Source organism: Haemaphysalis longicornis, unplaced genomic scaffold, assembly GCF_048455015.1.
Source record: "Haemaphysalis longicornis isolate Haplotype H1 unplaced genomic scaffold, Haemaphysalis longicornis Haplotype H1 scaffold_3, whole genome shotgun sequence".
Taxonomy (NCBI): domain Eukaryota; kingdom Metazoa; phylum Arthropoda; class Arachnida; order Ixodida; family Ixodidae; genus Haemaphysalis; species Haemaphysalis longicornis.
The window spans coordinates 97,969,385-97,993,037 of NW_027526335.1; the positions used below are offsets into that span (position 1 = coordinate 97,969,385).

Genomic DNA, 23,653 nt, shown 5'->3' on the forward strand with positions numbered 1-23,653 from the left:
ATCTCACAAGATTGCCCCAATACTTTCTCCATGCTGATACCGACCACACTGCTCGTTTACCTTTCGAAAGAGGTTGTACTGCAAGGCAAACGATTATGTCGCCACCCACTTCGAGCGATAGCCCGAATCCTTTGTGCTTGGTCAACAAACGGGAACCGTTAGGAGCTAAGCAGGAGAAATCACACGTCGTCTATGGCTGGCGAAGAACTACAAATGAACCATCTCCACCTCTTCCGACGTCTCTCTGAGCTGCGCAAAACCGAGGTCCTCGCGCGATGTCTTTACCCGATGCTTCCGCAGGCACGCACATACGATACAGGCGGTATCACCCTTCCAAGGACTTCCGCTTCTCCCACAGCAACGTGGCTCCTCTCCGGCGCCGCTGTGACCGGAAACGGGTATTTGCATTTCGCCGTCTTTTTCGCCTCAACGGGAGCAGCGCGGAAAGAGGAGCGGCGACAGGACGCGAGAAAAGGAATACCCGACGACACACTCGCATTCGCAAGAGAAAACAAACCGGGAATGAGGATCCAAGATCCCATTCTCGGCCCTCTGCAGCCGCGGCTCAAGCATCGCCTTCTTGACAATCGAAGGCCTGCTATCACCTTTTCCCCAAAGTTCTTTCTTTCTTCTTTTTGTAAGCTGATTCGAAATTCTGTAGTATTCACTGCAGTGAAGTTTACTTTCGGTAAACTTCGCGATGTTGGCGCTATCACCTCCGACGATAGCGTCACAATGCTTTCACATCTACAGGGTGTTGGCTCCAACCGCCTTGCGTGGAACATATCCCACTGACTAAAAGCAGCTGCCCACAGCGGGGGCCGGCAGAGTCCCCCGTTGCTGCAAAGGAGGCGGTGCAGAGTGCGCGGCCCCTGTGGTCAGTTTCGCCTCTTTTCCTCGCCCCGTCGGAGAGTACGGAAGGCCCAGGGGAGTGAGGTCTCGCTAATGAAGCCTGGTGACGGCTGAGTTAGTCTCCTCGCCTCAGGGGGGACGATCCCGCGGTTTTTGCTGGCATCGGAGCACGGGGGTGTGGCGGAACACGTGCGACCTCAGGGAACGACAGGCCGTAGAACCTCACGCGGAAAGCCTTGATGGTCACCAGGCACGGCTGTCGGGAGATTCGACCTTGCCTGTACAACAGCGACATGCTGGGCAACAGCGACAATAATTTCCTTAACAAGCATTTCTATGTGGGGCCGATGATACCAGTCCGTCATTTGTCACACTTTCGCCGTATTTGAAAAATAATATTATTAAAAAGGCGCTAGGGCAATAATACTTTGATATGGAACGCCCTATATTGCCCCATAAAAATATCTCACCAGCAATACGTTTGTGCATAACAGTAAAGCCGATTTTAGAGCGGCTCATTTTGTATGATGTAAAAGGATACCTGGGGGAGGTCCTGGGGGAGGTCCTGGGAGGCTTTCGGGACATCATACCTTGATGTATTGCCCCTAAAGTCTTAGTAGCAACGAATTCGTACATAGTAAGCGAAGCCGACTTTATTGAAGCTCGGTGTACAGCACAGCGGCTTAACCTTTTATTTGACGATTTCTACTTTGGAGTTTCTACAAATTTTTTCGCCTTCTTTTTTTTTTTTTTTTTTTGTGGCGAAAGATGGCTATTTAGCATAATACGGAAGTTACAAGTGTGATTTTCCGCGTATGTTTTCATTCGAACCTACGTTTTTTTCTTGAACTTGAACCCTGGGTTCAAGTATATCTCGGTATCGTGCACAAAAGAAGACACTTCATTCTGGGTGCCTCGATTAAACGACTTTAGGTGAAGAGGCGCGCGGTCAACCAAACCCAAAACCACGGCTGTTAATAAAACAAATTGTCACGAATTTGGCGAATTGCTGGACCTTTTAAAGATAGGGAAAGAAAACTGAGGCAAGAACAAACGACGGTGCTGGACTTCCGCCCATCAAAGTCCTCTCGTCTCCTTCTAGTCCCCATTCTTTCGCTGGCTTCATTTCCTGTTTATGACGTTGCCACTGGCATATGAAATGGTCATACATGTGCACGCCATTCTTGCCACGCTAGAACGCGACAAGAGCGGCAGTTGAGCATGTTATGCCCCGCCGCCACTCCAAAGAACCAACCAGAGGTGAAGCCCGACTGGTGAAGCAACGAGGTGAAGCAACGACTCAGTGCAGGTACGCTCATCTAGAGGGTGTCTCGCAGTCCTGGCTCTCTTCCCAGCACGAGCGGGCCAAAGAGGTCGCCGGTCGCAGGAAGAAGTGCCGTGGCAGCACGGCTCGTTTGACGGACACGAAGACACGCGGGACGGCGTCTCACTTTTTGCGGCGGACGAGAACGGTCTCTTCTACGCGCCACGGCGCCAGCGCGGGACGGCTCGCTGACTCTGAGCGTGTTTCATCGTCGTGTCTTCGAGAACCGCCTGCGTTGTTTCAGTTTACGTTTGTCATTTACCCGGCCCTGTGTCGGCGGGGTTTCTTGCGGACTCTGGAGAGGAGAAGGGGTTGTACTCGTCCTGGACGAGCGCGCTTGCTTCTTCTCGACACGTCAGACAGTTGTTTCTCGACACCCGTGTCTGTCGGCCACGCGGTCTGCTTCGTTTCTGCAGTGTTGCCTTTGCGAAGCCGGAGCCAGCTGCCACGAAGTAGACTGCGTGGCAGAAAGAAAAGTAAAGGGCGCCGCGCGATGTTTTCTCGGCTTAAGGTTTCGGCTCAGCGAATATCCGTTTGGGTTTCGTTTTTCGGAACAGTAGGGCGTGGTAAAGTCGGCGGAACACTATTATTAGGATAATTGGTTCAAGCATCTTCTGCATAATTCATCGTGAGTTAAAAGGGATTTTTTTTTTTTCATTCACGACCTTAGAACGTAAATTAGATGAGAAACAACAGTTTTCTTATCTTTTACTCTAAAAGGAAGTAAATACAGGAGCGTCGAGTTTCCCGCAAGGCTTTCGACACAATCTCAATCTAATTTTTATTGTGCATTGTTCGGAATTAGAAGACGCCTTGAAAATTCTAGCACGACAGCTACGATTGACGTTGTACAAAATGACGTTTTTTCCGCGCTTCTGTGAACACCATTATCGCTTGATGATGTTCTGTTAGTCAATGACCCTAGTCTCTCCTCGCGTGGCTGAGGCATAAGCCTGGTTTAAAAGTCTGCTCCTCGTTTTCGGCTGTAGTTTTAACCTCTCCTTCTGACCTCCGTTTTTCCACCTGTGTGCTCGGGTAGGCTCCACCCCCCCCCCCCCCCCCTTTCCCAATTCTTACTATTTATATGTATAAGAAAGAACTAAAAATGTCCCTGGTTCTGTCAGCTGACGTTATCAATGATTTGCTTATAAGAACGGACCCCTCACTCTGACGTGGCACTCTTTGGCCTCGATGCCCTTGTGCCATGCATACTACTATTTGCTTATGAGAACGCAGACACTACGTTTACTACTATTTGCATCCAAATGAATTGGGAAAAACTAAAGGATTTTTATGGATGCAGGCTTTGAATATGTCCACGCTACGTTCCATATTCTCGGTTCTCCTTTCAGACCCCCAACCACCCCAAACGCACACCTTACATTCTCAGTAACGCAGCTCACGTAATCCTTGTGAATTGTGTTTCCACTTTTTTTCTTTTATTCTCGACCGCCTGTGTACCGTTCAGCAAGTGAAGACACTCTCCTAACTACCAGTGAAGAAACAGTTTACTCCGGATTCGACTCCCGACAACCCCACTCCGGATTTTGTCATTCGTTTCAACCAGGAAAAAGTTCCAGAACTCTACTTCGCAAAATAGCAACGTTTTGAGGACCACAGGTAAAATGACGACAAATACGAGGTGACAAAGAGGCGAAAGACCCGAGAGCGAAAAAAGAAGCCTCAACGAAAGGAGCTGCCTCGAAACAAAGCAGACAATGCACTCACGAACTCACGCCTGGGTGGCGCTTGTAAGTTAGACCCGCTTCCGTCGGCAGTTCGGCCAGCGCGGGACGTTGCCGGGATCATGCAGCGTCTGTGACGAGTGAGAACCGGGTCCGCTTCTGCGGAGGAGACCAGCGTGGCGAACGCTAGCGGAACGCGGTGGGGCAGTTCTTGAGGCAGCAGCAAAGCGAGCCGCTGCCAGCTGCGGGTCGTTAGCGGCTCGGCGTAGGTCCCGCTCTGCTTCTTTTAAGTATAGCGCCCTTAGGCACGTAACGACCGCCAGGCGCTGACGCCCATGGCGCCAGTCCTCAGATGGTACTAATCTGAGCTTTGCAGTGCGGGTAAGATTACCGAACACGACGAAGCGTTCGACAGTTAGACTTCGCACCCTGGCCTGTAGCGATGGGCGAAGAACGTAAGCGCATATTTTCCGAAGTTTCGAATCGAAGATGGAGCGCAACGCCGGATCCCGCTAACAGGACGCTTCATTAAAAAAAGAAAAAAACGTTTTTCGAACGCCATGCGGACAGTTCGCGTAATCGAGATGGGCGAGAAAGTAAAACGAAGAGTTGACAAGTATGAACATAGCCACTGCATTTATTAGTTAAATACTTTGCTTCAATAAACGTCTCGTGCAAGAGATCTTGCAACTTTTAGCTGGGCGGCTAAATCGAGGGACAGACTGACATACAGACCAAAATTGTCAGACTTAAGTACAAGAAAGACTATTGTCTTTAAAAGTTGGGTAGAGCGTTCGAACTAATTTGTCATTTGAAAGCATCGCATAAAATGCCTTTCCATCGGTCGGTCCGTATTAAGGACTAAGGGGATAATTACTTTCTAGGCATGAGACGTCTAGTGTTCTTTGCTCCTGACGGCGACGCACGTTTGAGAAAGACTTTGCTGCATGCCACTAAGATACATGGGTGATTTGCATACCAACATTGCTTAACCTTCCGTCCCGTTGCCCACTTTTAGCCACATATACCAAATGACATACTGACCTATAACAAATGACATTGTTCGCTTGAACCTTCTAGCTTGAGCGCAAACGAAACTTAAACAATCCCAAGTCTAAAAGGCATATCGGTTGAATTCCTTTTTTTATTTCTCCCATCTTGTTTTAAGGAGAGTCTTAACCGCAAAAGCCAGTATAAAAGAACAGGACCTTTCTAGCAATGCCTGTAGAACAAGAGTCATTTATGCCGGGCATAGCTATATATGTACCGCAAGTGCAGAACCGTAAGCCCGACACATAGGCTGACGTGATTCAAGCAGGGAAGACAGCGGACTAGACACAGAACAAATGTTCTCTCGAGAAAACATTCCACTTTAGATGCCGATTGGAGCTCGGTTAAGTCTTGGCTGTCCTTTTAACGTGTTTCGCAGGGGCAGCGGTCGATAGTTTATTATAAGGGGTACTTCCCGCGCGACGTAAAACACGTGTGTGTTCGTCGCAGTATCATGGCGCATGCGCCGCCTACACCAGATATGAAAAGCAAAATGAGAAACACCAAAAAAATCACCAGCCTCCCGTGGCTCAATAGTACGCCACGAGAAGCCGCCAGTTCGCCCGAGATACCTGAGTGACTCTTGTAGTGTTTCCTGATGAAAAGGCTTGGACGTCGGATGTACCGCCAGTGTCTGCGTAGTTCACGAAAGTACGCCAACAAGGCAGAACGCAAGGAGCCGTTTCGAGGAGAATCAAACTGATTGATTGATTGATTGATTGATTGATTGATTGATTGATTGATTGATTGATTGATTGATTGATTGATTGATTGATTGATTGATTGTATGGTTTAATGCGCCGACGCAGCGCAGGCGATGAGGCGCGTTGTAGTGGAGGGCTCCGGATTAATTTTGACCACCTGGGGATCTTTAACCTGCACCGAAATCTCGTACACACGGGCGTTTTTGCTTTTCGCCTCCATCGGGAAAGCAGCCGCCGTGACCTGGAATCGAACCCGCGACCTCGTTCCGCGACCTCGTGCTCAGCAGCGCGACGCCTTAGCCACTGAGCCACCACGGCGGGTGGAATCAAACTCTAGGCACCTGGTGCTACTCCAAGGGTTTCGCTCTCTCCCAACTCACATATGCAAACGTGGTGCTACAGTACTCATGTCTTTCGTAAGTATCTTAAGCGAAGTCGTACTGCTTTCATGTTTAAACACGGCCACTTTAAGAATAATCATAATCGCGCAACGGTTAATCACCAGCTCTCGTTGTGGGCGGCGTCTTATCTGGATGAGCGCAGGCAGTTTTTTTTCTTTTGTTTGCCCAGCGACATACCTAAGCAAAGTTGGCGCGGCTCACTCAAACTCACTCACAATTTTTTTTTCGAATCCCCACTCACTCAAACTCAGACTCAATGCTGAGCAGCACATCTGCGCTCACTCAAACTCAGACTCACATTGAGCGCAAAACTCAGAACTCACTCGGACTCAAAACTCAAAATGAAATCAGAACTCAAAATGTACTCAAACTCAAAATGTACTCAAAACTCAAAATGTATTCAGAACTCAAAATGTACTCAAACTCAAAATGTACTCAAAACTCAAAATGTACTCAGAATTCAAAATCTACTCATACTCAAAATGTACTCAAACTCAAAGTGTGCTCAAAACTCAAAGTGTACTCAAAACTCAAAATGTACTCAAACTCAAAATGGACTCAAAACTAAAAAAAAAGTGTACTCAAACTCAAAATGTAGTCAAAACTAAAAATGTACTCAAAACTAAAAATGTACTCAAAACTAAAAATGTACTCAAAACTCAAAATGGACTCCAACTCAAAATGGTCTCAAAACTCAAAATGGACTCAGAACTAAAAATGGACTCAGAACTCAAAATGGACTCAGAACTCAAAATGGACTCAGAACTCAAAATGGACTCAGAACTCAAAATGGACTCAAACTCAAAATGTACTCAAAGTACTCAAACTCAAAATGGACTCAAACTGAAAATGTACTCAGAACTCAAAATGGACTCAAACTAAAAATGTACTCAGTACTCAAATTGTACTCAAACTCAAAGTGTACTCAGAACTCAAAATGGACTCAGAATTCACTAGGTATCAGGCGTACTCAAACTCAATCGGACAAAAACTCAGTCGTGCTCCTTCGGCTCAAACTCACCATGCCACACTAGCCTCGCGCTCACTCAAACTCAAACTCAAGTTTGAGTCCAAATGAGTGTGAGTGAGTGGACTCATGAGTGAGTTCGCCGACCTCTGGCCAGCGATAAAAGTTGAAATGAAGAAATCAATTTCCCTACGCATTACATCTGTCATTCTCCCATGTTAAGGGACACGTTGGACCAAAAATAACACTAACAAATTTTTTTCTTACGGTCGAATGAAAAATATAGCAGGCGGGGGAGTACGAACAGTGAAAATCTGTCGCCTCACCAGTTTCTTTCGTAATTAATGACTCACGTTTTAATGCAAGTTCCCTGCCGCCTCCCATCTCTTAGCAGCGGTGCGCCAATCGTCAATTTGCTTCGGACGCGTCGTACGTGCGTGCGCTTAGCAGAGTCCCAGAGATTCTAATTAGTATAGCCGCAACCCGCATATATATATATATATATATATATATATATATATATATATATATATATATATATATATATATATATATATATATATATATATATATATTCTGAATTCATGACGTAGAGACAGAGCGCGTGAGAGCCACTTTAATAAACGATCGTTGCGCCGGGCTCGTACGAGCCCCTACCAAGCTTAATATGTGCCGTTTACTTTATACGTCTAAGAACACACAAACGGTAAAAGCAGTCTGCTTTCAGTGGGAAAAATAGAAAAACACGAACAGTCGAAATTACGGAGGGTGACGGCCGCAGTTAAAGTGCAACAAATGTTAATTTGCGCATGCAGTTCAGAGTCCGCTGACGGGACAAATGCGCATACGTATATATGTGTTCTCGGAAACAGCCGTCGCGTGCATTGCAACACCGACCGGGCGCGGTGAAGATCATTAGGAAACATGGGCCAGGCCTCAAGCACCGTTAGATGAAAAACAGAAACGAAATGGGGAGCGCTTCATGCGGCATTTATAAAGTATAAGAGAAAGAAAGCTCCTTCTGCGACCGCGGAAGATCAATACCGCGCATGCAACATACATCGGTTACAATGTTCAGTCGCTCCTTTTCCGTGTTCTTTGCTTTGTGTAGCCGTCGGGCGTTGAACGAAAGTATATGTCGTGCGTACTGCTTAAAATTCAGGTTACAAGAAGTTTGTAAAGTCGATTAGAGATTTAACCTTGCTATAATTTACGCAGTGAGTAAGGCCTTATGCTGTTGCTCGGTGCCTGCACCAGCGTGGTCGGCTCGATACAACGGCGATCCATATACTAGGAGAAGTTTTGGTTTATTTCGAATAGGGGTGATTTCGGCGTACTTAAAATAATTTAAGCTGGTCTGAATTACTCCACGACTGCGCAGTAAACCATGAGCGTGTTACGCACAGAGTTATTTTCACAACGTAAGATCGCACGTCTGATTCCTAAACTCTCGGAGAAAGCGGCTCAGTTAAGATGGACGCTATTTTTGGAATGTCAGCGTGCTATGGTCTCCAGTTTCTACTCGACTTCTTGATGTACTCGAATTGCTTAGAAAAACCATACAGACAATCTATAGAACTTACAATTTAATTGAAAAGAATGAGCCCTTGGCAACTGCCTCGACTCAACTCCAGCTCGAGAGACATTTCTCGCAACTGTAAAAACAGAAAATATCCCAAAACTTTCAAATTGTCCCCTGAAGGTGTGTGATACAGAGAATCATAAAAATGGAGTTATCATCGTGCTAACTGCACGTTAACGCAAACTAATCCCTCTGACGCCATCAGTACCCGGTGAGAAAGTCGCTGAGGAGTCGTCACTCTCCTTCTTCATACCTAGTTTAGTTGTTGGAAGTTTGTGTTGAAATTGGGTCATTGTTACTGGGACGATGCAGTCTGGTGAATAAACCAGACTTCCGATTTCTCTTCATGGCCCCATATAAACGAACTGTGGCATGCGTCAAAATGGTAAGAGTTCATTTAAGCGCACACAGGCACAGGCGAGCATGCTGCCTGACCAGCGCTGCGAAGGACAGAGTTTTCGAGAAAGCGAAGCCGCTGGGGTAAGGAGAAGGGGGAAGGAGAAGGGGTCCGCCTCGTCCTCCTCATTTGAGCTTCGTTTACGGCTACCCCACATCGTTTCTTCCTAATTAAGAGAGCCGGCTTTGCTTTACGCCGCCTAAGCCTCGCCGAAAGGAATTAAGGCCGGCGCGAGAGGAGCCGCCTCATTAGCAAGAGGGAAGAATGAATTCTGTTAAAACGGGGCCGATGCAAACATAAACATCGAAGACCCGGAGGCAGAAAGCGCGCTAGATAAGGGGGAAAATAATAAAGACTGACGCAAAACCAGCAGTCAAGAAGTACTTGCGCGTATTTTGGGGAACATTTTATGGCGAGTTTTCTGTTCTTGTTCCCTAATTCTGCCTGTACACGATAGGCGTATTTTTGGGTATGTACTTGTCTTCACCGTGTATCCAATTTTGTCCGCTCGTTAGGTAATCATCTCAAAGGTAACCACGACGTGCTTTATTGGACGAATCGGCTGCTCCATCGCAGATTGCCGCGCGGCTAGTTTCGCGAAGGATATAATATAATAAAGCGTAAAAAAGAAAAGAAAAAAAAGAACGGTTGTCTTTGAGTGGATCGTAAGGTCCATGAATGGCTATCGCTTCGTTTTTTTTTTTTCTTACACTCTTTCAGAGTTTATTTCTACTTCTGAGAGTTATTTCGAAGTTTATCTTTCCAGGATTAGTTTCTTTTCCTTGCCGTAAGATTGCCGGAAAGTTTTAATTTTACGGCCAAGTGGGCCCCCCGTGTGTAGAAAAAGAAAGCAGTTCAGTTAATTACCTGTACCAGGTGCTTAGCTCTAATTTTCCACCAGCTCCATAACCGTAAGCTGCCCCTCTGTGCGACGATGTCCTGGTGCAATATATATATATATATATATATATATATATATATATATATATATATATATATATATATATATATATATATATATATATATATATATATATATATATATATATATATATATATATATATATATATATATATATATATATATATATATATATATATATAGTCTTATATCCCGTCCCCCTTGCACAGACGTTCGCAAGTGTGGAAAGGTCCGAAGAGAGGAGCGCATTTCGGGTCTTCTCACACACTGTAGTTCGCATCCATTTCGCACGCACCCACGCACGCACGCGCGCGCGCGCACACACGCACAAACACGCACACGCACACCTCTTGTACCTCCGGTTTTCCTGCCATAACAGATGTTCAATCAATCAATCCGTAGACGAAATTTCCCCCAGGTCGATTTTTAAGAATATTATATACGTGTGTACGTGCCCAACCGCTTAGGTGTGTGTTCATACTTTGCTCAGAGACGATTTTTCAAAATGTGTTCGCATTTACGGCGCTTATCTCATGAAACGAAAGGAGTGTCATTGCCGCGGCCCGGGGCCGTGTGTCGGTCATGCATAGATAAAGCGCCTTCGGGCTGGGAGTACAACGGAGAGCATGTTCCTCCCGCTTCTCAATCCACACGCAGCCACAACCGCTGCGGGCCCTCAATAATGTCTAAAATTATACCACGCTAAACACTACTTTGGGGTCGCCACCGAAGACTCTGCCAGATTTTTTTGTTCTTTTCCTCACTACACAGAAATCGGACGCTACCGTCACTTAAGGTTAAGCAAGGCGAGATTTACTTCATGTTTGTTAGGTTCACCAGACGCACACATCCTAAATCCACCTCTACCTCTTCCCTCATACAATCACCAGTGGCGCCGGTGATATGGTCTAATGATTGTTAGAATTACCGTCGAAGATATTTTGCTCATTCTGGCTGTTATAATATCGAGTAAGACAAGGGCTGTTAATCTAGATGCGATGTTCGCCTGCCGCCGTGATTTGATTTTTCCTACTAATTCCTCTGGGCCAGTTCGGTCACGCTGCATACGAGAGCGAGCTTCTTCGCTCGGCTATATGGGACTACCCGTTTGTAGGCGAGATTGGGATTTGAGCCGCCAGCATCTGGTCCTACAACTGCGTGGGAGAAGGTGGTGAGAGCCTCTCGAAAGGGATCCAAGTCATAAATTAGCTGTACGGCGCTCGTGCCCCCTTAACCCTCGCCAGAGTCTCTGTACGGCCGCCGCGTCCCACACATTCCCAAAGACACCGCTCCCAACAGAAAACTCCGCGGACTGTGCTGTACAGCGCCACTGAGAGGCTCCGATGCCGCAAAGGCAATGGGAACTGAGAGCGGTGAGGGGAAAAAGGGGTCGGAACGGCGCGCATTCCCGTAAACAACATCTCATTGTTAGGCATGATATAAGCGACACGCCGTAACGCGGCGGTGAACTGCGCAAACAACGAGAGCATCCCGCCAGAAGAGCCCGCGCTCTCGCACGAGCCTCGTCTCCAACGAACGCTGCTCTCTGGCCGCGCATGCAGCGTCAGCCTCGGTATGTATACCACGCCTGCACCTCTGATGCAGCGACGGCAGGGATCGGGTTATCGGCGCACGCGTAATTAGTTCGGGTCCGGTAATTAGCACTTTAATTAAGTAGCGAGTGGCGGAGCCTCGCAAAGTCCCACGCTGGCCCCCGCGGGCGCTGCCGCCGCCGCACGAACGCCCGCTCTGCTCACGCACGCACACACACACACTCGGCTCGCTCTCTCCGGCAACGGATAAGCGGCTTTAATTGCGCAGCCGAGCGAGCGCGTGGCGCGGGCCCTGCGATAATTTAGAAGCCCCCGGCTCAAATCAGGCCACTGCGCCGCCGTTTCGCTGTTTGGCCGCGCCATGCATGCCCGCAATGCAACGCCGTGAGCTGCGGGGGAAAATATAAAATAAAACAGCGCGAACCAGGCAGCGAGGCTCGTCGTATGTTGCTGCACGCCCGCATCGGCTATAAGCGCCACGACGATGGGGTAGCATGGCATGAGCGGTATCTCAGCCGGAGTTATGCAAGTTTTGAACCAGAGCTAGATACCAAAAAGAGATGTATGGGGTAGCAAAAGCTGGGTACTTGTCCAACACTTCTTCAGAGTAAATGTCTTCTTAATAGGGAAAATGCAGTTTACAGGCTGGAATAATTATACTCTACTACGATGTCAAGTGCTGGTTTGCTTGCAGTACACACCTATATCTGTAGCAAAAAGTCACTCCCTAAGAACAGCTAAGTAGTGCACTCATATCGACGCCGTGGTTCACCCGTATTTACTGTTGACGACAGTCTGGACGTGAGTCTCCTCAATGTGGCAGCGCGAAACCTTGTGGCTCCTGCTACTACGAGTATTCGCTTCACCGATAGTGCACGCAACAAAGAACAGAATTCAAGGCGACCACTCTGCATTGATTGTTCTACCGATCTAGCTTCCCATGTTGTTGTGTTGGTATATATACTTGTTTCCTAGATTTACATCACACATACGAGTGGAATCGTGTCGGTCGTGGCGTTTCTTTTCGATGTCACGTGTCATTTGGCCCACGCTGTGCTTCTTTGCCGGGACAATAGTCGAAGTCCACGAGATCCTCGGCGTCTGCAATAATGGCAGCGCGAACTTATCCGGAATATACTTCGTACCCAGAAACAGCCGTATAGGTATCCTTTTTGCATAAACACGCGTGCACGATGCCGCCTGTACTAAGGGCGCTTTCAAGTTGCTGTTTTTTTTTTGTTGTTGTTTTTGATCCTTAATCATTTCTACGAGGACTTAACGAGGAAACCCTTCTGTCCGCCTTTAACGCTTTAATGTGTCCCCTTTTCGCCGCATAAGATACTGCTATTGATAAGGAGCACTAAAGCATTCATACGTTGAGAAAAAAACCTCCTATTGCACCTAAAGATGTTTTTTTAGCAGGGTGCTGTTGTACAGCAGTGAAGCCGAATTTAATAAACTGGTTCTGAAGCGTTTAATAGGAATGCATGGTGTCTTCTGGAGTGCTCTTATGGAGGTGGTGTTTATTAAGAGGCCCTCGGTCCATCGTACTTTTATATAAGACTCCTTATACACCACCTGAAAAATGTCTTACCCACAATGCGTTTGTGTATATGTGTAGACCGGTAGAAGCTAGGTGTGTAACGCTGAATAGCGATACATGTGAATCTATGGAGATATTTCCTAGGCCTAGCCTGGGCCTTCATGTTTTTGTATAAGACTTCTTATGGTGCCCCTGAAAAATGACTTTCAAACCCCGCACGTGTGTATAACGGTGAAGCCTACTTTAAAATGATTATTTCTATAGCAGAGCGGTTTAAAGCACTTATCCAACATTTCCTACTTGGAGGGAGTTTCTGCAATTTTTTGTCAAGATAATTGCCATACCCCTCAAATGTCTATAAGCTGCGCGTTAAAAGGCAAGAAAAGAGGGCTAGACACAGCAACTGTCGTACTTTCTCGTTCTTTTCTGGGACAGAAGAAAGCGAAAAAGAACGCAAAGTGGGAGCCGGCTGATGACAAAGAAGAAGCGACCCGTAACGTCGCCTCAAAGTTATTAAAAAAAACTTTCTCCCGCTAAGCTGAAAGCGTCGGCGAAAATCTCTTGAAGATAGTGCTCCGAAAGTCGCCAAGGTGGCCTACAGTAGTGATTACTTGGCCGGTCCCCAAAAGTAACACACACGAGAGGGACCGGAGATAACACATCGCCCACAACACCAACACACGTGATGGACGTGAAGGCAAACATAGCTGACCAACACACAACCATACCTATGTAAGCATATCTGACGATCCGCACGAGCGGTCACAGCGCGAGGAAAAAAAAAAAAAAACAGCTGGCTATTAGAGTGAACTACTTCTCTCTAGCGTTTGTGGCCTTCCAAACTTTCCTTTCGTTTGCAACATTTCCTCGTTCCCTTCTTTTTTTTCCGCAGCTTTGCTTTTTACCTTGCTAACGTTCTCTGCAGCTTTCCACCAGGACCAACCAAATGAGTAGGGGCGACCGCCTATTCGTCAATACGCGCACCGAAGGTATCGCCAGCGACAACAGCATCAGCGGCAAAAGTCGCAGCAGTGGCAGACGCTCGAGCGTGTCGTCCTGCTCGACTAACACCGCTGCCGCAGAGCAGAGCAAAGAGAAACAAGAGCCCCGGCAGCGCCGCGCACAATCGACTCTCGCGGATGACCGCTCTCAAAAGAGCCAGCGGAGGAGAGAGAGGGGCGAGGGAGGAAGCGTAAGGCCAGCGCGCGAAACAAAGTAAGTGCCCGGTGGCGAAGCGAGCAAATAAGGCGAAGATCTCTTCCGCGCCCGCGGTCCATTACGACGAGAGCGGCGACGAGGTTGTTTTAGACATATCGCACCCTCGTCGCTCGAGATAAGCAGCTCCAAATGGTTCCATAATGCAGCCTTCACTCTCGCACTGAAGCCACCCGGCCGGCTTCTGCTCTGTTGCTTGGCGCACACACAGGCGCAAGCGAAGAGCGGAGTGTATATACAAGCGGGCTGGAAGTAAGTCACTCAGTGCGGAGAGCAGCCGCTCGTACTCGTGTCCATTGTGCGCCTGTACAGTAAGTGCGGCCGAAGGAGTTGCGGAACATAGCACTTTCCTCTTGTTTACTGTTAGCTACTTTCGTGTTTGTGCAGCCGATGCGGTCGCAGCGAAGAATTTTTGGGAGGCTGTTATTTCGACTCGCTCTCTGGTGTTTGCTTTTTCGTTTTTGCAGCATTTTTTCGTCATTAGCGTAAAAAAAGCAGCTGAAGCACCGGTCTGGACCCAGCCACGGCCTGCTACAATGCGGTGCGCTTTGATCGCGCGCTCGAAACGACCCCACACGTCGCTACAGCGTACTCCATTCGCGGGAATGTTCAAACTAGCGGGGAGAGCAACCTGACACTGAATTTTGCACTAAGATACATCTATCCGCGGTGCCTTGATTGAAAAAATGGGGTTTTGGTAGTCGCGGGCGAGAGTAGAAGCAAGGTTTGTGCATTTGTTTTTTTCACTCGGGTATACCTATATGCTGCATAGTGAGGAATGCGCTGGTCAAAAGTTGCTCGGAAAGGGCAACCAGCGAGACACGATTTTTTTTCTACAATTTAATCCGCAGTTTGCAACGGTATTGCATTTGAGCGTGGGGCAATTTTTGCTTTACAAAGAGTGAGGAATTAAGTAAAAAGATATAAATAACGACAACAAAAGACAGAAAGACGAAGTAAAATAAAAATGAATGCTGAAGAAGAAGAAGAAGAAGAAGAAGAAGAAGAAGAAGAAGAAGAAGAAGAAGACCGAAGGAGGACAAGGAAGATGGAGATGGGGGTGAAAAAAAAGAGGCAAGAAAATGAATAGAGGAAGAATAAGGTGCCAGGCGAATGGTGATAAGAAAGATGAGAAGAAGAAAAATCCTCCGGATGTATAAGCCATGGTCTCTTTACGCTCACCCCAGCTACAAATATGCAATGTGGCGATAGGACGGCATGCCACCACAGGTTCTTTCCATCGTATACCATCCCCATTGAGCGCCAAGATAACATAACTGCATACACCATTTCGAATATGGTGTCAACGGTCTGGCTATTGCAGTAATGCAGTGAGACGAAAGTCGTTAATCCAAATGTGAAGCTCGCCTTGCGACATCGTTCGATGTTATTTTACTCCTCCCTGCCAGCCCGTTCGCGGGTCAATACAAGAGCGAGCCGCTCTCTAGACTATAAGGAAGGGCGACCCCTAAAATAGGCGAGAGGGGGCTTTGGGCCACGAGCATCTGGTTTTACAGCTGCGTGGGACAAGGTCGTGAGAAGCTTTTGAAAGGGATCTGGGCCATAAATTAGCCGGATGCCCGTGACCTCATTGTGCGTGATTCATTACTGCCACTCTGCCAAGAGTATAGTAAGACCGCCCAGCAAAAGGTGAAAGAAAATTAGAGCCCGTAAAATGTTGATGGATTCACGGGGGAATAGCATGCATCGAGGAGGCTCATGCAGCGCTAAATTTAATCATTGCGATGGAGTGGTCTGGGCTTCGCTCCCACGCAACTCTTGCCCTTCCAGCAAGACAGGGAAGATGTCAGGGAACGTGAGATCCGGCTACTAGAGAGCGGCGCGTAGCGGCAGGCCTTGGTTAAGCATCGATCATTATTATTAGGAAACGCGTCAGGACAGCGAAGATGATCCCAGACTAAAAGTCATATGCGGCGGTCATTTTACGGTCCACATCAAGGACCTGTTCTCGTAACCTGATTTTAAAAAGCCCAGTATTCAGAATTTCGCTATACTACGAACCATCTTCTATAGGTTTGCCGCCAATAGGTTTGCCGCTATTACTTTTCTTTCTTCTGCTGTTTTACGAAGCTTCCGACGTTGTGGAATAATTTGTGGGTTTCCGTTAACTTCTATAATCCCACTTCAGTTGTAATTGGTAAGCCACGATTTTGATCTGCCCTAAACTTACTCTCACAGCAGCAGTCCCCAGTGCTCAGTGCCCAGCACTCATTCAGGCGACTTTTTTAAATTAAAGCAAGGAGAGAAAGAGAGTGACAGACAGACAGACAGACAGACAGACAGACAGACAGATAGACAGACAGACAGACAGACAGACAGACAGACAGACAGAATTGGGGAAGCTTGGTTCACGCGGCATCACTAGTTGGCCAAACGCATGTAATTCAAGGAATTCGGACCACGCGTCAACGATCAACACAGCGTTGCCACGCTACCTGTTTTTCAGCTTCATCTTGCTGCTTTAATTAACGACCAATTAGCCACACATCTTTGTGCAACATCTATTCATATCTGCCGTTCTGTCTGCGTACTGCTTTGCATGCAAACAATGCGCACCAACTGGTTCGCCTCAACCTCGCTTCTACAGTTAGCCACTAGAAAGTCCGCTTATCTGCAAAGAGCTGCGCTGACTGTACTTTCTCACTGCCCAGCAAATGTGGGAAGGGAATCGGAATTTCAGCTTGTCCTTAGAAAATTCAGGACACTTACAGCTGTAAGCTTCGCTCTCGATTGACTAAATAATGCTAAAGATGGGACCTAAAGCGCCTTTAGAAAATTTTAGCGCTTCTGTCCGGGTTCTCTCATCATGCACAGCGCTGCTCGCGCTGCAGCAAGATAAGAGCAGAGCAGTTTCCTCAGAATGACAAGTGTGGCCGATAACTATTTTTCTTTTCCGACATCGTCAATGCTGACCCGTCTTTCTTAGGGCGATCTTAATAAGTGTGCGATGGCGATAGCCTCTAAAACCAAGGTTTTTGAATTATTTCAAAACCTTGGCGCCCTCCAAACTAATAACCGATGATATTGAAGACGTAAACAGACAAGCTTCATGCTTCATACGAACAGCCGTAATTACCCTTCCTTAACGGGAAGGGCGGTAGAGAAGTTAATAACAGCCTGTTTGAAACCCGTCTCGCCACTAAACTGCTTGGCTACTTGGAAAGAGGGCTGTTGCTCACGCACATTTGCCGCCCAAGCAGGATGGGGCAACAAATATAGTCCTTGAACATAAACAGAACGAAATCGATCGCGCTTATAGCGAACCTTACATTTATGCCACATACGTTATTTCGTGACAAGCCGGCTTTTATTGCATGCAAATACGCGTTGACAATCGTTTAACTATCATTCGTTATAAGCGTCATCTCGTTATAAGCAGGGCCGTTATGAGCGGCCTTCACTGAACATTCACGTTAAATGGCGCTTCGGGACGCCGTACAAGGAATCCCGCTCCCCACAAGCTGCGAACAGCAGGCGTGACGACGGCAGCCGAAGCAGTCGGTGGGCGTTGTGGAAAAGTTCTCCGACCACTACACTACGCCAGCAGGATAAACTCCGCGAAACTCGGTCCTCGCTTGCTTCCCACACTGGCGCAACCCGTACGGTCTAAATGCTCGAGCACGCCGCGTCCCACCGAGTAAGTGGCGGCTTTGTGCGTGGGTGCCAAGCTGCCCTGCATGCCACTGCGGCGAAAACGATGAGCGGTACCCTCGCCGCGCTTGGGTTACGCCCCAACTGGTGTGTGTGTGCCTCGCTCGTAATAGGGAAGCGGAGAGTACTTTAAATATGCCGCCGCGCCGGTCGGCATTCGCACAACGGCCACAGCTGCCGGCTCTTTCATCGGCACAGCCCTCCAATTTTACGAGGACCCTTTCCGGGAGCGTAAACAACACCGCCTCTTGCCCCGCATCGGCGCCGCGTCCCCTTTCGCCGCGCTGGGATGCGCGCACGCTGAAAGAAGCGCGGCGCTCCTCACGTTTGCTGCTCGCCGCCGCCGTCCGCTGGATGGTGTAGCGGCGCTTCCCAGAACGCGGATCGGTCGCCGCCGCTTCTCGAAAAACGGGAAGCTAAATTGACGATGAACGTGCGTGTGGCCGGCTGGAAGAAGCACGGCTTAAGCTTGTCCCGAAGTGTCGGTTATAGATCAGCGTGTTTACACGGGAACCGTCGTCGCCGCCGCCACAGCCGCCGCCAGTGCCGCGTAGGAAAGTAATTTGTACTACCGCGCGCGATTCAAAAGGCCTTGCCGGCTATCGCGACAGAAACGAGAAGATTGAGATGAAGGAGGAGCCTCGCCATTTCTTCTTTCAGAATTTCACCCCTTGATCTTCCCTGCGCATTCTAAGCGGTAAAATGTGAACGGGTGTTCTTCCTAAAACCACCACAGTGTAGCTACGTGTTTTCACCGTTACCGTTACGGTAGGATAGTGGTATCGGTGGTGAAGCGCTAGAGGGGTTCCAGGAGTTGTAGAGTTAAACTTGGTTGATGAGTGATTCTAACAGCTAGCGCTGAAGATAAACATTTCAACCATGGTTGGATCAAGAAAGGAGGCATAATCAAAAGTTCTAACGGAGCACAGCCGGCTGGCGAAGGTCTCCCGGCGTATACGGCCCCGATGGGGGGCGGCAGCGTCTCTCGAGTGAGTGCCCCGGGCCGGCCCCGTGAAGCCGGTAATGGGAGCTTATATTAGCTTCGACCGTTCCCACTGGCAAGAAACGCGCATTTTGGACACCACTTTCACAACCGATCGGGAAGATGTTTCTTAGCTCCAATCAGACGCGTTCTCGAAAGAAAAGGGACCAATCACGGACAGACACAAAGTTCAAACCCGAAGGTGCGCACTCCGGTGAAATACTTATTGCCGTGGAAAATGAAAATGACACAAAACTCTACAGGAAACACCTAAGGAGACAGAAACGGTCCTTGTAACCAGACGGAGCGCCCGCGGCCTGAAGAGTGCTGCACCCGCGCGCGGGAGTGAACACCACGGGGTCATGGAATGTTCCGACAACGCTGAAACTCAAGAACGGTAAAAGCGCTGCCAGAGACGGTCTCTTCAATAGCCTCGTCTTGCCGCCGAGAGGCGCATAAACACGCACCACATGTATTTGTCGGGGAAAGGGGCGGCCTTGGCGACCGAAGCAGTATTCTAAAGAAGAAAACAGTAACTGCAACACGACGGCTTCGAGACAATAGGGTCCTGCTTGTTACACCGACATAGTACCAGTTCCCCACCAGTTCCCCACCGTCCAGTACCAGTTCCCAGTCTAGTACCAGTCCAGTCCAGTACCAGTACCCAGTCCAGTACCAGTACCAGTTCCCCACCGTCCGTTACGAAAACTACCTTCCAAGGGTGCTTCCCTGCATCAGCGTTCGCAACAAGGAGAAGCTACCTTCACAAAAGAGAACGTGATACGACTGTACTTGGTCCAAAAGAAAGTATCAAAACAGCATTTTAGCGTGAATGCACGTAGGTGTAATATTAGTGAATAGGACACTCTTACAGCGCATAGCGTAAGAGCTAAGTGTTTATCGAGTACAAGTTCTTATGAAAAGCCTGTCTCAGTGTTGAAGAAAAATGGCGGTGCTTGAGCGTATACTGTTCCGCGGCTGCGTGCGTCGGGACCTTCGGACGTCGATTCACATCGCACGTTAAGCACCGGGAAGGATTCGGGTTTTCTTGCTTTTCTTGCCTGTCTTAAAAGAACGCAGAAAAAAATCATTTCGATCCACAAGAAGCCGGGCTGGTTCCGCGCGTGTTTTGGGGCTTTTGACAGGCACTGCCAACGTTTTTAAGCCAACTCTTTTCGCGTTAGCAGGGTTGCGTAAATTGAGTTGGGCGGGCAAGGTACGCATGAAAAGGAACACATGCTGCAAGTTCATTTCGAAACCCAGACTTTTAATTCGCGACAACCAAGCGGCACAGCTGCATATAAATTTCTTTGGAACCTGAGCGAGCCGCTTAGATTTAAAAGGCAACGCGAAAATTCAGGCGAAGTTGCTTGAATACATGCAAGTTCTGCCTTACCATGAATGGCTTGCTGAATACGCGTCTCGATATCATGAACAGTTTTATCTCGTGTGAATAAGCGAGTCTTAGAGCGAAAACAAGTGAAGAGCAATCAGACGGCGAATTAAAACGCTCCTGGAATGCTCCTCTGCGAGCGCTTACTCGCCTATTAGATTTTTTTCCTCGAAGTGTTCGTTTTTCTTCATTTCGGTCTCTTATTTCTACTTCGCAAGTAACTCTATCGTACGCTTCCCCCTAGTTTTCTTTTTGTTTTGCGTTGTTTTTCTCTCCGGTACCAACGTGCAGCTGTTGTGGGGGCCGCTAGATCTGCAAGAGTCAAGAAATGAAATTATATCCCAGTCAGTCTTTAAAAAAAATGATCTGCAAATCGCAAGTGTTCCTGCGCAGTAAAACGTAGAACGGGCTCTTCGCCGAAGAATTCGCTACTGATGTTGTCGCCGCTAGTAATGCTTGCCGGCAGCCAACGCCACCATTAGTACGTCGCGGTAAGTAACGGACATCCTGCACAGAAAACGAGACACCTGCCGGTACAGCTCAACCCCCTTCACTCCAAATATGCCTCCTCTCACTCACGTCTTAGCGTCTCGACTTCGGTACCGTAAAATGCTCGACGACACGAATTCAGTTTGGGTAGTTTCAATTAGCTTAAGTAACAGCAAATTTGGTTAGAGCGACGGCTCTGTGTGCAGGTTACTAAGGTTCCGTGCCATTCACCGTCCGAACCGAAAACTCTCTGTAACGAACATTTCGCAGTAAGCACAAATTCTACGGAGGTGGTTATGAGATGATGAATTTATAACAAAGTTTTCCACCAGCATTCTAGCACACACACACAAAAAAAACTTTAAGAAGTTCTTTCCTAAACAGAGAGAGAGAGAGAGAGAGAGAGAGAGAGAGAGAGAGAGAGAGAGAGAGAGAGAGAGAGAGAGAGAGAGAGAGAGCTCTTTAATGTGGGCTGGAGAGGTCAGCTCTGCTAGCGGCAGTGCTTGCTACGCCAGATGGGGATGATTACAATGCAGTGAAGTGAATGTGAGAGATCGGGAAAGCAGCAATAGAGTGAAAAGAAAAGTTAAATAAAAATGGAACGCAATGTAGTGCAAGGAAAACACTCGAAATAAGAACTTCTATGACGCATAATCAAGAAGCTCTACGCAAACGTAAAGTAAGTTAAAAACTGACACTGGCGATATGTTGCTGCGGGCTTTTCCTTCACAGCGTGAGTCGCATCGTTCATGCAATCGCAACTAACGTCATGGCGAAGAAACTCTTCCGCTCAGGGCCTATACTCACGCTGGTAAACCCACACGGCCCATACTAAAGCGGGAGATAAGCCGAAACGAAGATTGGATCAACGCTCCACGTGAACCACCGGCTAGCCAGCTGCTTGCATCTCGGCTTTTTTACTTGTTCAGTGAGACGTCACGAGAAACATGCTTACTAAAATTTGCAGCGGGCGTGTACGTTCATTGTACTCCCTATATTTTTCTCACTGTCGCCCAAAAGCTGTGTCCCTGTTCAGTGAAATGTTTCTCAAGACTGTACATAATCGTACTGCGACGCAAGTTCTGTTACTGACGCCCACTGAAGCGCATTCTTCACGTAACATTTATGCCAACCAGCGGACGAGCCTCCCGAGGCCAGACAACCATCTCAGCACAATCGACGGCGGCCGCGAGAGCGTCATCACTTAGAAGCGTCCTTGATCTCGATTCCGCAAACGCTTGCCTGGAAGGCCCGTCACTGTGTAATACAAAGTCAATAAACCCCGTGGCGCTCCTTACAAGTCTTCCCTGCAAGTGATGCATCATGCTCGTCTCCATTTGGAAGCGGGAAATGAGTAAAGGACTCGTGCTTCCTGACCGAACCCATGAATCATTCCCTTCTGAAGACATCGCCGCAGCCGTATATAAAGAACACAAAGCGCTGATAAAGCTAGCTCTCTGAGATGCATACATCCGACGCTGGGATGCCAAGGTTCCGCGTCACTAATGCATGGCCGCTTCCTACGCGAACGTGCAGCGGCCGCGCTAAGACTGCAATAATGACAACCGAATGGAAACATCCGGTTCGTGCCAATGTATGTTTTTGTGCAAGAAAATTCAAATAATACAAGAAAACTTGTCAAGGATTTATTGCTTGCATGTTCATGTGACGGCTACGAATGTTCCTGTGTTTATGTTCTTATGAATATCTTAGTGGAATGCGCGTTACTTTTGCTATGAATACATGACAGGAATGCATATTGCTGACTGGAATGGCAATATCTGACTGGAATGGACATTGTTCCTATGAATATCTAACTGGAATGCGCATTGTTAAATCTCCCGCTGGGCATGCAACGGTCATTATCATCATCACGAGCAAACTCGCCGTGCCATTAAAGTACCATTCCCGCTTCGGGCAACCATGGCCTCGGTCTCGCTTCCGTCGTTCTTACGTTACACATATTACTGGAATGTACATTTGCTGCGGGGCCTCTAGCTCCCCGAGAGTCAAGAAACGCACATCCTCCCGCTCCCGGGTCCTCAATCCCGTCTACAACCACTTTTAAGCGAAGTTTATTACTCGAAATCAAAACCCAGAAAACGGCTCTATCTTCGCAGCGTCAAGTTGACCTTCAAGCTCAGCCAAGGTCAAGGCAGCGTCTCGTGCGGTTGTGCAGTGAAAGTGCCTAATATCTCGTTCGTTCCAAGCGGTGGGGTACAGAGAGGGATGGAAGAAATTGATGCAAGGTAGCGCTAGCTGTATCCACGTTCGCTGCGCGTTCGCGCCCACGGCGCCAAGCCGAGTTCGTGTTTCTTTCTTGCGGGGCAATTGTGTGCGCGTTCACTGGACACTATCGGCGCGAAAACTGAGCTCTCGCTAGACAAACTTGATTTAACCACGTTCAACCACAGAAAATGCATTCCTAAATTCTGTGTTCTCTATGTCGTGTGCTAACAAAATTTGTTGGTCATCCACGTTGACAGAGTAGCGACGATTTTCGTCCGCTGAAGCAAAGGAGAGTTCCAGAGGAATTCTGCCGTTAAACTTGTTTACTGATTAATAGTAACATTTAGGGCACAAGACCATCATGTTTCACTCAGTTAAATAAATAGAGGAAATATAATCATAATTACTTAATGGAACATAGCTGACCGGTGAAGGTTTCCCGGCGTATGGCCGCGATGACGGGCGGCAGCGTATCTCGAGTGAGTTCACCGGGCCGGCCTCGTGAAGCCAGTGAAGCCAGCTTATTTTCGCTTCAACCGCATATACCGCGAGCCAAAAAGCGCATTCCGTACCCCACTTTTGCAACCAATCGGGAAGACGCTCCTTAGGTACAATCAGCTCCAAATCACGGAGACACACAAGGCTCAAACCAGAAGACGCACGTTTCGGTAAAAAAAATTATACCCGTAAACA

General features: G+C 47.9%; 1 protein-coding gene across 2 annotated transcripts in view; it reads right to left on the reverse strand.

Moving 5' to 3' along the window:
• The window catches only part of LOC144174917 (uncharacterized), a 90,134-nt gene that overhangs the window by 44,458 nt on the left and 22,023 nt on the right, over nt 1-23,653 (reverse strand). Inside the window, exon 1 of one of the 2 annotated variants that reach the window (XM_077703903.1) lies at nt 61-180. The exons of the other annotated variant lie outside the window; for it this stretch is intronic. The gene's annotated coding sequence lies outside the window, so the exon portion shown is untranslated. Of the gene's footprint in view, nt 1-60; nt 181-23,653 lie in introns of those variants that run through there. 2 annotated transcript variants of the gene reach the window in all.